Source organism: Mirounga angustirostris, unplaced genomic scaffold (genome assembly GCF_029215605.1).
Source record: "Mirounga angustirostris isolate CCGP_5_RB_7025 unplaced genomic scaffold, mMirAng1.0.hap1 SCAF_7, whole genome shotgun sequence".
Classification (NCBI taxonomy): domain Eukaryota; kingdom Metazoa; phylum Chordata; class Mammalia; order Carnivora; family Phocidae; genus Mirounga; species Mirounga angustirostris.
In genome coordinates this window covers 50,981,080-50,994,507 of record NW_026991715.1, presented here as the reverse complement: position 1 = coordinate 50,994,507, position 13,428 = coordinate 50,981,080, and the positions used below count along the sequence as shown (strand labels likewise).

General features: G+C 43.8%; 1 long non-coding RNA gene across 1 annotated transcript; it reads left to right on the top strand.

Annotated features, from left to right (window-relative positions):
• The first annotated feature begins 1,327 nt into the window (after positions 1 to 1,327).
• On the top strand, positions 1,328 to 8,912 carry LOC135365389 (uncharacterized). The gene is made up of 3 exons (XR_010413084.1): positions 1,328 to 1,423; positions 2,948 to 3,243; positions 7,927 to 8,912. It is a non-coding gene; the product is annotated as an uncharacterized LOC135365389 (long non-coding RNA).
• Positions 8,913 to 13,428: the final 4,516 nt, after the last annotated feature.

Here is a 13,428-nt window from a genome sequence, read left to right as displayed (position 1 = left end):
TAAAGCAGAGTGACAAACTGCCTGGCTGAGAACTGAAGGTGCACCCCAACACACACGCAGCCCCTGGGCAAAAACTCGGAGATATTTGATTTCCAAACACTGAAGAAAATCTATGTCCACTCAGTGCCTGACCACGAGGCTAACAGAATAGGAACTTCGGGGGTCAAAAATGACAAAAATATAGACTTAAACTCTGGCTCAGCAAAGTCCCTAAAAAGCCAACAACAAAAACAAGCAGAAACAACAAACCCTGGGGAAGATGGAGAATCTTATTTCCAAAGTCACACATTATAAAGTTCAACCTGTCCAGTTTTCATTTAAACATTGTGAGATATGGAAGGAAACAAGAAAATGTGGTCCATACACAGGGGGAAAGAAAAACACTCAACAGAAACTGTCTCTGAGGTAGCCCAGACACAGGAGTTACTAGAAAAAGATTTTGAGTCAGCTACATTAAATGTGTTCAAAGAGCTAAAGGATATCACAAGGACAGTGTCTGACCAAAAGTAAAATATCAATAAAGAGAGAAATTATTAAGAGGAACCAAACAGAAATCCTGGAACTGAAAAGTACAATAACTGGAATTAAAATTTTACTATATAGGGGCGCTTGGGTGGCTCAGTCATTAAGCGTCTGCCTTCAGCTCAGGCCATGATCCCAGGGTCCTGGGATCGAGCCCCGCATCAGGCTCCCTGCTCACTGGGAAGCCGTTTTCTCCCTCTCCCATTCCCCCTGCTTGTGTTCCCTCTCTTGCTGTCTCTGTTATATAAATAAATAAAATCTTTAAAAATAAAATAAAATTTTACTACTTAAAGATAGATCAATTGAGATTACATAGTCTGAGAAAATAAAAGGAAAAAGAATGAAGAAAAATGAAAAAAAAAAAAAGTCTGTTGGACACCATCAATCATACCAACAGATGCACCATAGGAGTCCCAGAAGGAAGAGAGAGAGACAAAGGGAAAGAAAGAATAATTGAAGAAATGAAGGCAAAAAAAATAATTGGCAAGGCCCCCCCAAATCTCTTAGCCTCAAACAAAAAATTTTCATTAAATGCCCTGTATTACTTAAAGAGATTTACTGTCACCGTTTCCCCATAGTTAGGAAAAGTACGGCTATGAAGAAGCCAACAAAGAATTACTGCTTTGCAAAACCACACTGGAACCTAAGCCCTTTCTTCTAGAAATAAGCGTAGACTCACTGCCAAGAGCTCATTAAGCTCCTTCCCTTTGGCATCATCTTCTGTTCTTGCTGACAGGAAAAACTTCTGTCATGCCCCAGTTGGGTGTGGAAAAATACCACCAGGAGGATTCAGTTCTCAGCAAGAGTTCTCAGCTGATCACCAAAGCAGATGATCACCCAAAAGCCAGAAACAAACCACGGGCTGTCATCACTACAGGACAGCAAACAACCGGCTGCACAGGTCAATCTAAGGACTACTTTTGATCTCATGACACCTTGGGGGGGGGCGGGGGGGGGAGGATTTGCACTGTACTTTTTCTTTTCTTCTCTGAGTTGACAGAGCTGATGAGGGCTGTGGCATCACGTGGCTATCACCACAGTGTGTACTGATGAAGCCTCTCAAACTGTTGGTCATCTGATTTACGTTCAAATGGCCTCTCTCAGTTCCTGAGAGACTGGCACAAGGAGATCTGGCATCGCTTCACATTCAGAGAGCGGATCGATTACTGGGGCGGGGGGGCGGGGGGCACGACCCTGCAGATACCCCAGGTACCCCGGAGTCGGAGCAGCACCGACTTCCAGACCTAGTGCGCCTGTTCAAGGTGCTCCGCGGAAAGCCTTCCCCCAGATGCAAGGAGATGGGCTCCGTGCACCTGCTCTTTTCTACCTGGACTGTGTTCCCGGACAGCTTCTTAGCAATCACAGATCTTTCTGACTCTTTCTAATTCAACCCTGTGCAGACCCTTTCTCCAGAAATAGGGTTGAGTTCAGAAGAGCTGGAAACACACGTAAAGGCTACGTCAATCCTGAAGCCGGACGCTTTTCCCATTTTAGAGGGCTACTTTCTCGTTTTGTGGTTACTGCTTTCCTGTTAGCTTTTCTTAAAAACAATTATTTTTTTCTTTTTTAAATGGTGTTACCTCTGGAAAATCCGAGAGTGAGGTGGGGGTGGGGGTGGGGGTGTATAACCAGGTTAGGGTTGAAACACTCCTGACTCACAAGTATACTCTCGGCAAGGGGCTTCCCTGCCTCACTGCGCTAGGACACGAAACACAGGCTGCCGACTTACCTGACTTGCTGCGCGAACATGGGCAGCCGGACCTCTCTGTGCCTTGGTTTCTCACTTGAAAGAGGGGAAGAACGAGTATTTACCTAATGATATCGAGGAATGGCACATACTAAACATCTTATAAGTATTTCTGATTATTGATGTTGTTATAATAACAATTGTTATTAGACTAGGAGCACCTTGAATAGGAGCACTAGGTCTAGTTCTCCAGGGTGTGGTCCCCAGCACATAGTCGGTGCTCAAGAAATATTGAGTGGGTGGTTGAATGAAGGAATAACTGGAAAACTATTTAAATGAGGAAGCAGCAGTGAGAATAAGAATGCAACCCATAGTCCCACTGAGTGTAGGTTGGGAACTTCCTAGATCTTTCTGGATATTCACTGATGCTTGTATGTCCAGTGCAAAAGGAGTATGTGTAAATAGGAACAGGGCACAATGGTGAGACTCCATGTTTTTATTTAAATGTTTATTTATTTATTAATTTATTTATTTAATGGGAGGTAGAGACGGGCAGAGGGAGAGAGAGAATCTCAAGCAGACTCTGCACTGATCATGACCCTGAGATCATGACCTGAGACAAAACCAAGAGTCGGACCCTTAACTGACTGAACCACCCAGGCGCCCCATGAGACTCCGTGTTTTATGTCTGTTGATGTAGGTATTACAAGAATGTATTAATTTGTATATTGGACGCAGAAAAGCGGTGGTGTCTGTCCAGCTGCAGAGAGACGTGGCAACTGTTGGAGAGTCCGGAGACAGAACAGAGATCCCAGGAACCCTGAAGGGGATTCTGGGAGCCACAGCTACTGAGAGCTGCAGGTGCTATAACTGAAGCTACCGCTACTGGTCAGGCTGCCACCAGAAGAGCTGCCTCAGAAAGAAGGCGAAAACCACCGAGGGCCAGGGGAGAAACTGCTGAGATGCTTTACCTGGGACAGCCTTGCCAAGAGCCACCATGGGTCCCGCATCGGGAGCCACACACCCAGTGACAGGTAGGGAGACCGCTGTGCTTCTCGCTCCAGGAGTCTCTGGATCCTTGACTTTCTGGTAGAGGGTAGGGACTGTGAGTGTTCCAGTGTCTTCCCCTAAAGAAAGAGACTGGTGGGCAGTGGGCCAGCCCAGTCACACAGAGCTTAGGTTCTTGGTGAAGGATGTGGGTCCATGTCCCTACTCTTTTTTTTTTTTAAGATTTTTTATTTATTTATTTAACAGAGAGAGAGAGAGAGAGTGCATAAGTAGGCAGAGGGCAGACAGAGGAAGAGGGAGAAGCAGGCGCTCCGCCGAGCAGGGAGTCCGATGCGGGGCTCGATCCCAGGACCCTGGGATCATGACCTGAGCTGAAGGCAGCCGCTTGACCAACTGAGCTATCCAGGCGCCCCTCCATGTCCTTACTTTTGTACCCCATGGTAGGTGAAGGAAATCTCCTGATTACCAATCACCATTTAATCCCTTAGTTGTTTGTGGTTTTTTTTTCTCCTTAGGAATTAAAATGATGGTTCTACAAATCAGGAAAATTTGTTATAAGATATATATTCCTTTTTTTGCCAGAAGCTCTCTCTGTAAGCATGGACAAGTTACCTAACTTGGCCTTCTTCTACCATGGTTTTTCCCATCTATGAGGTCAGACTCCCTTCCCATTAAATATGGATGGTGTTGATCTCTACCTGCTGACTCTCCCCTTTGTGTTGGTGTTTTATATTCATGGAAGCCCAGCAAGGAACAAAATACAAAATTCAGCACAGAGCTTCTGTTCATTGGGCTTTCATTCAAAATTCAACAGGTAGATAGAACTCCCGCATAAGAAAGGGATGAGGTGGCTCAGGGGAGGCAAGTAATGGCATACAATAATGATGCTTGGATGTGGGCTGCCAAGGACTCTGAGGGCCAAAGGACGATCTTTTCACAGAAAGATAGTCTGGGGGCGCCTGGGTGGCTCAGTCGTTAAGCGTCAGCCTTCGCCTCAGGTCATGATCTTGGGGTCCTGGGATCAAGTCCTGCATCGGGCTCCCTGCTCAGCGGGGAGCCTGCTTCTCCCTCTCCCACTCCCCCTGCTTGTGTTCCCTCTCTCACTGTGTCTCTCTCTGTCAAATAAATAAATTAAATTTAAGAAAAAAAGAAAGAGTCTGAAGATGTGAACAGTGTGTACCAAGGTCACACTAAGTGAGTTTTGCAGCCCCCAAAGTCAGGGGCGGGTGAGCTAAGCAAACACAATCAATACTCATTTGCCTGGAACCAGACGGGTATTTTTGTGCTCATCTTTAGGAGATGGGGACGAATGGACATGATACAACTGCATCTGGCTAATTTATCCAAAAAGCAACTAAACCAACAGCATAATATCAAGTACTTCATGTGCAAAGATGATGCTAAGTCCTGTTAGAAACTACAAAGGTACTAAGCAAGATCCCCACCCTCAAAGAGTTGACCAGATTGTTGATGAAACAGACCTACTAAAAATAAAAGATGGAATTAAACAATCGAATCACATAGCTGTTAAGGACTGGTATCCACTAAAAGGACTGAAGGATCTACAGGCAGGAAGACCTGATGGGGTACTTGGAAGGTTTTGTAGCAAGCTGGAGTTTTGGCCGGATCTTGCAGACTGGGTTGAATCTGGGTCAGTGGAGAGGAAGAAGAAAAGCGGGGGTGTGTGGGAGCCAGCTGACACCATCTTGTGAGATCTGGTGGTTACCTTTTTCAGGAATATTGTTAAATGCAGCCATTTGTTAAATGCAGCCATTACTAAAAATTAAATTATAAAATCTTAAAATTAAATAAAGTACACCCTTTAGATTAATTTATATTTATATTACTTAATATTATAATAGATAATATAGAATTAATATATAATTGAACATTATCTAAATAAACACTCAGAACTCATTGCTTCTTCATTATTTTACTGCCTTTTACTGTATTCTATGCTCTTCAGGATATTTACATCTATGGTATCTAGATGGTGGACATACCATATAATACACAGCATTAATATATATTATACACATAATATATATATTATATAATGTGCTACTGCACAGCTCTTCCAAATTTCTTCCATGCTGGGAGCATTTACAGTGCAGAAATCTGCAAATGCTATGAATCAGGGCTTGATCTATTGCTTTGTTGGTTGTTTAGACTTAAGAAAGTAATGGAAAAATCTTAATAATGCAGATTCAACTTTAAAATATATCATATTGGGGGGGCTCCTGGCTGGCTCAGTTGGAAGAGCAAGCAACTCTAGGCCTTGGGGTTGTGAATTTGAGCCCTGTGCTGGGTGTAGCGATTACTTAAAAATAAAATCTTAAAAAAAATCATGTTGGTAGTTGGCACCAAAAACTTGAAGAAATCTTCTAGCACTTGAAAATTGTTATGTGATTCAGCAAAGTCCCTCAAGCCATTGATGAACAGTAATGTCCTAAAACACTTATTTATGTAAAAAAAAAAATATGTCAACCAATACTCACAGCAGAACTAGAGTGAGAAAGCCAGTTATAAAACATTCACCAGCACACCACTGGAGGAAGGCCACTTCATAAAGAAGTAACAGCATGTGCAAAATGGCAGAAGCTGAAACACTCATAGTGAAGGGGATAGTGTGGTGTGGTAGGAATAATGTGATGACCTATAGTCCTGGGTTCAAATCCCAGTTCTGCTATTTACTAACTGGGTGAACTTAGGGGGACTGCATAACATTACTGAGCCTAGTGTTGTCACATGTAAGATAGACGATAAAGACAACCATACCGTGCTGTTAGGAGAATTAGGAAGAATATAGTTTTAAATGCCTCAGACAGTGCCTGGGGTGTCTGGGTGGCTCCGTCGGTTGAGCGTCCGCCTTTGGCTCAGGTCATGATCTCAGGGTCCTGGGATCAAGTCCCACATCGGGCTCCCTGCTCAGTGGGGAGCCTGTATCTCCCTCTCCCTCTGCCCCTCCCCCCGCTTGTGCTCTCTCTCTCTCTCTCAAATAAATAAATAAAATCTTTAAAATAACATAAAATAGGGCGCCTGGGTGGCTCAGTCGGTTAGGCAACTGCCTTCGGCTCAGGTCACGATCCCAGGGTCCTGGGATTGAATCCCACATTGGGCTCCCCACTCTGCGGGGAGCCTGCTTCTCCCTCTCCCACTCCCCCTGCTTGTGTTCCCTCTCTCTCTGTCTCTCTCTCTGTCAAATAAATAAATAAAATCTTAAAAAATAAAAAAATAAAAAATAAAATAACAAAAAATAAAATAAATGCCTCAGTGGCTGATGCATATCACATACCCAATACAGATACTAATTTATAGTACAGTCTTGTAAAACCCACAGAAAATAGTTTGAGAAATGGATTTATTTAAGGGTTGGGTGGAAGCATCATGTCTTGATTTCCAGGCAAGGAATGTGGAATTTACTATATAAACATGGGTGGGTCCCTGAAGGTTTCCGAACAGGACAGAAGGGTACGTGAAATGCACCACGGGACAATGGAGATGGCAGTTGTTTATGTCCCAACCCTTCCTTCTACATGGACATCTAGTGCAGTGCTGAACTATAATTTTGGTATTTGTATACCTCAGAATGCTCTAATTCTTTAGAAATGTATAATGTATATCTAGTAGCTATAGTAATGCCCAGTGAAGCAAGAACACCGGACCCACCCTCCCTATTTGTCCTCCCTGTCAGTCTTTCACTGGATTGCCAAAACCCGTGGTTCTACTTCCTTAGCCTCTATCTATTTGCTCCAAACCTTCCCCATGGTCTTGCCTTAAGTCAGTGGTTCACAGCCTTGACCTCACACTGGAATCACCGAGAGAGCATTAATAAAACTGAGCCAGTGTCTGAGTCCTGCTTCCAAAGACTGTGGTTTAGTTGGTCTGAGGTGGGGTTTGAACACGGATATTTTGTTTTTGTTTTTTTTTGAACACGGATATTTTGAAAGCTCCCAAGGACTCTACCACGCACCCATGCCTTAGTCTATGCTCTGATTGTTTCTCATCTGAATCACTGCACGAGACATCTGCCTGGGCCTCCTGCCTCCAGTGTTGACTTCTTCAAATCCCTTCTTCAACCTGCTTTCAGAATGACCCCTCAAAAACACTCATCATGCCACTCTTGCCTGAAAACTCTCCAGTATCTCCTCAGTTCCTACCCAATGAGCCCAAGCTTATTGACACCAACCTTCTTTAACAACACACACACACAAGCTCTAGTGAAAGGGTTATGACAACTCCAAGGGATAAAATTTGAACCAAAGTGATCTAGCCTGGGAAAGATGTTGCAAATTCAGATGTTTAAAGATATTTCCTAAACACTTTGTTCAAATATCCAGCCCCATGTAACTGCTGTGCCATGCCGAATGCCACAGAGAGTTGGGGGAGGGGGAAACAAGTCCAAGCACAGAAGTAGCACTCAGCCCCTGGGTTCCATGGCACAGTGTGGGGAGATGGGAAGCAAGGATAGCTCAGCAGAGCCCAGGAGAGCCTGCTCAGTTCAACTTCTGACTCCCAACACGTTATCTGATTTCCCTCCTGTTATGGACTGATTTGTGCCCCTCCCCCAACTTCAGATGTTGAAGTCTAAACCCCCCAGGACCTCAGAATATAACCTCATTTTTGAGATAAGATCTTTTGAGAGATAATCCAGTTAAAATGAGATCATTAGGGTGGGTGCTAATTCAGTATGACGGGTATCTTTATAGAAAGGGGACACCTGACGACAGGCGCGCAAACAGGAAACACCATGTGAAGATAGAGGCAGAGATCGGGGTGATGGTTCGACAAGACAAAGAATGCCAGACACTGCAGCAAACCACCAGAAGTTAGAGGAGAGGCCGGGAACAGATTCTCCCTCAAATCCCTCAGAAGGGCGGAGCCAACCCTGCCAACCCCTCCATCTTGGACTTTGACCCCCAGGACTCAGAGACAATAAATTTCTGTTGTTCAAACCACCCAATTTGTGGTATTTTGTGGTGGCCAACCAAGCAAAGTAATACAACTCCCAAGTCAGCTTCTTGATCTACCCCTGCCTATCTCTCCAGCCACATCCACCTCTCACCCCCAGGCTTTATAACGCAGCCATATCAATTGACTTCAAGTTCTCCGGATGTAGCATGTTCCGTGCCTCTGGGCCTGTGCCCGCGCTGCATCCTCTACCTGGAGTGCCCACTCCCAGCCCCCTCCAGCTGCAGGGTACCCAGGAGTCCTGGAAGGCTCAGCTCAACCCTCCCTTCTTCCGTTTCCCTGGTCACTAAGCTCTTCTCCCTGCCAGCCAAACCTCCACAGAATTAGCCACTCGTCCACTACTGCTGTTTGGACCCAACATCTGTCCCCACGGCCTCAGCTCCGTCTCTTCCTCCAGCCACTGCTGCAGCTACTAGCGTCAACCCCACGTCAACCAGCTGCACACAGGCATGATCTGACTGCCCCTCTCCTCGGCCCATGCTGCTTGGCCCAGGCCTTCTCTGATGCCAAGAATGGAAACCCACAGAAACCAATTAGACACACGCATGGGCCAAATGGAAGAAATACAGGGGAGGTGAACACTCTCGGGCTACCCAAGGATAAAGTTGCCCTTTCATCCCCTGTGCAGGACGTTCTGACTCACTTTTCATCAAGGTCCTTAGAAATCCCAGTGAACTGAGCACCAGTGGCTGTCACACTGGCCCACTCCGCAAGCATCCTTGCACACTGGCTTTCTCTCTTTCCCTGTTTCACTCCCTTGGTCCCTCCCTTTCTACTGCTCCCTTGAATTATTTCCAAATAAAATGCCTACAGGCATGTGTCTATCTCAGGCTCCATGTTCTGAGAAAGTTTAAGACATTGTGTTTATTTTGTATTGGATTAAACCCATGAAATTGCCAATATTTGACCATTCTTGGCCTATAAAAATAGCAATTTCATATGGTCTGACTAGTGACTGTTCATTTGTATTTATGTCTTTTCCAACAGAATAGAAACTTCTTGAGGTCAGGGGCAGTATCATGCATTTCTCATCCCCAACATCAACTACTGTGGCTAATACCCAGTGGTCCCTCAATAAATGTTGAATGAGTATGTAGTGATCTTCCTGATGTAGGTAAGGAAAAGATTAAGGGAAATATTCTTCCTTAAGTTGACCTCTACCTCACATTTTACATCAAATTAAATCAATATGAATGAAAGATTTAAATATAAAAAAGAAACAATTTTTTTAAATACTAAGAAAAAATGTATAGCCTAGTGGTGGAAACAGTTATTCAAACCAAAATTCCAAGGCAGAGTGGGAAGGGCTCCACTAACAGAAGTACAGAGTGCTAGAAATGCATCTAAGTCAAGCTTGGGGTTCCCAAGGAAGAGACCTCTAACCTGAGCTCTGAAAGACAAGTAGAAATTAGCCAGGGCAAGGGCTGTGAGAAGGGTGTTCCAGGCATAGGGAAGAGCCCGAGTCCCCTGGAAAAAATGAAAGCAATGGTCTTGAAGCTCTCCCTATAGATACTAACTGATCCATGGGAATTAAAATACCTTGCTTTGGGGAAGGGATGCCAAGTCTCTTACAAACAGCAGCTGTCTCAACATCACTCATCATCAGGAAATACAAATCAAAACCACAAAGACATACCATCTCACACCTGTCAGAAGGGCTAAAATTAACAACACAAGAAATAACAGGTGTTGGCGAAGATACAAAAAAGGGGTATTCTCGGGCGCCTGGGTGGCTCAGTTGGTTAAGCGACTGCCTTCGGCTCAGGTCATGATCCTGGAGTCCCGGGATCGAGTCCCGCATCGGGCTCCCTGCTCGGCAGGGAGTCTGCTTCTCCCTCTGACCCTCCTCCCTCTCATGCTCTCTGTCTCTCATTCTCTCTGTCTCAAATAAATAAATAAAATCTTTAAAAAAAAAAAAAAGGGGTATTCTCTTGCACTGTTGGTGGGAATGCAAGCTGGTGCAGCCACTGTGGAAAACAGTATGGAGGATCCTCAAAATGTTAAAAATAGAACTACCCTATGATCCAACAATTGCACTACTAGATATTTACCCAAAAGATGGAAAAAAAAATACAGAGGTGCCTGCGTGGCTCAGTCAGTTAAGCATCAGCCTTTTGCTCAGGTCATGATCCCAGGGTCCTGGGATCGAGTCCCACATCGGGCTCCCTGCTCAGTGGGGAGCCTGCTTCTCCCTCTCCCTCTGCCCCTCCCGCTGCTTGTACTCTCTTGCACTCTCTCTCTGTCAAACAAATAATTTTTTTTTTCAAACAAATAATTTTTTAAAAAGATTTAAAAAAATACAGATTCAAAAGGATACGTGCACCCCAGTGTTTATAGCAGCATTATCAACAATAGCCAAACTATGGAGAGAGCCCAAGTGTCCATCAACTGATGAATGGATAAAGAAGATTTGTATATACACAAATATATATATACATATATATGAATAATATTACTCAGCCTTCAAAAAGAATGAAATCTTGCCACTTGCAATGACAGGATGGAGCTAAAGGTATTATGCTAAGTGAAATAAGTCAGTCAGAGAAAGACAGATACCATATGATCTCACTCATATGTAGAACTTAAAAAAGAAAACAGATGAACATATGGGAAGGGGGAAAAGAAAAAAGGAGAGAGGGAAACAAGCCATAAGAGACTCTTAATGATAAAGAACAAACCGAGGGTTTCTGGAGGGAGGTGGGTGGGAGATGGGCTAGAGGGGTGATGGGTACTAAGGAGGGCACTTGTTGTGATGAGCACTGGGTGTTATATGGAAGTGATGAATCACTGAATCCCACTCCAGAAATCAATATTGCACTATATGCTAACTACCTAAAATTTAAATTTAAAAAAATATGCATTTATTAAGTAAATAAATAATAATAAATTAAAAATTAAAATAAAGCCAAAACAAAAACCAGCAGCTGTTTTTTGGGGGCAGGAGCTCAGAGTTAGACTCAGAATTAGTCCATGCTCTCTTGATGGGGGTGGACTGGGATCCCCATGTGAGGTAAATGGTTGCTGGATGCCCAGGGTTATTGTAATCTCAGTCCACACACTGGCCCTGGCTGTGACAAGTAACAGGAAAACTGGCCTGGCCCACACGTGAAGGGGCATCCTGACTCCACAGTTGGACCCTGCACCAAATATACATTTATAAACACTCTCCATTCTCTTTTGAGGTCTTGACAGAGAACTGCTTGCTTGGTAAGTCACCCCACTGTGGATGACACCCCAGGAGCTATTCAATCACATGACCCAGCATGGCTGACAAACGGGATCTCCCACGGAGCCACATAACAGGGAATAAAGCAGGTTCACTCTTTATTTTTCAGTCTAGAATTAAGCTAATTAGAGATTCTGGGCACTACGTTTTATGGTCTGTGATAATCAAAATCTTTCCCCTACATAAAATCCAGTGTTTATATCATGTTTACCCTAATGGATTGTTCTACACAATAAAAAGATGGTTCTTTACAACTTGATAACTGAAGATAACTTTTAAAATTTTTCTGTTCTGGGGTGCCTGGGTGGCTCAGTCATTTAAGCGTCTGCCTTCGGCTCAGGTCATGATCCCAGGGTCCTGGGATTGAGCCCTGCATCGGGCTCCCCGCTCAGCTGGAAGCCTGCTTCTCATTCTCCCACTCCCCCTGCTTGTGTTCCTGCTCTCACTATCTCTCTCTCTGTCAAATAAATAAATAAAATCTTTAAAAAAATTTTTTTTTAATTTTTCCTGTTCCAAGAACCAGGCAAATTGAATCAATTTATTTCATTTTATAATAATAATAATGCAGGGTTTCACCATATATCTTTAAAATCCACCTTACGTAATAAAGTATGTTTTTGCCATGAAATCCTTCAAAACAAGACAAAGTGAAGTGACTAAACACTATGACATTCTCAAGAGGACCAATGAGTATACACCATGTCCCGTTCAAGAACAGGAGTAATTGAATACGAGTCCCGATAAGAGATTTTATGGGAAGCTCCTCATTTGTCATTTGTAATAATGAGGAAAAGTCATTTAGCTTCAGAAACTTGGTCTGTCACTAGAGGGTAGGCATAAAAATGCCCATGGTTTTTAAACCATCTATTTCAAAACACCTGTCTTCAGTCACTTATCTATTTTTTCCGACATCTGATAGGATAAATTGGAAGAAACTGATCAAATAACATTATCAGTAATATGCCCAGGAAATGTCTATAGTCATATATTCCCCAAGTTACAACTGTGCATTATTTATGACTTGTGTCAAAAATGCCTTGGGACTTTTGCTCCTCAATTCCACAGCAGTTTATTGCCCCAAAATTGTGCCCCTGTTTTACACCAAGATCCACAGCAATAAAGCAAGAAATCAGAAAAATCAGCATTTGATATCCACAGCTTAGCATTCTCTGCGACCTGGTACAACCGGAAGATCACAGAAAGGGTCTCAGTGACCTTGCAGTAGCTGCAAATCACTGTGATCTGAATTATAATGGTCTCTTTTCCAATAATACATTACAGACTCTGTGTACTTAGGCATCCTCAGGATTTCTCAGTAGGAACCAAAAATGTCCCGGCACACACCGCATTTTTCTTATCACACAGCTTCCATCAATGCATCCATGACCTTTTTTTTTTTCCATGATCTCTTTAAAGCACAATAAAGGGCACACCTATGCATTGTGCCCACATTTACCCACAAGTGCTCAGATAGATACATAAGCCAATAAATCCTAAATAACTAAATAAAAGAACTAAAATTCTTATGCAAGGGGTGAATGCATGGCTGCTCATGTTCAAGATCTGTCCTAATAGAAACCGAGTGAGAAACCAAACAAAAGCAAGCTAGTGGAGGTCAGCTGTGAAGGTCAGGGAGATGAAGGGGCTGCCACGGCAGCCGGTAGCAGACGGCACCAAAAGGAGACCCACTGAGACCCTTGGCATTAGCTGAGAATGAGTCCCTGGACCATCAGGGGTCCCCATATTCAAGCAAGTCTCTATAGGATAGGATTCCTCCATAAAAAGCAATAAAATACCAATAGAATAGCAATGCCCTTTCAGACCCACGTAAAGAACAACAAAGCCACACTGAAATGTCAATGCCCATTGCCGGGAGTCCTGCTGGGGAGCTAGCCAGACCCCAGGGTTCCCATCCTCCATCCTGCCCCCCCCCGAAAACACAGGACTTCCCCCCAGCTTTCTCACAACCTGAATGATTCACTCACAGCAAGAACAAGTCAAATTTGTCCCTCAG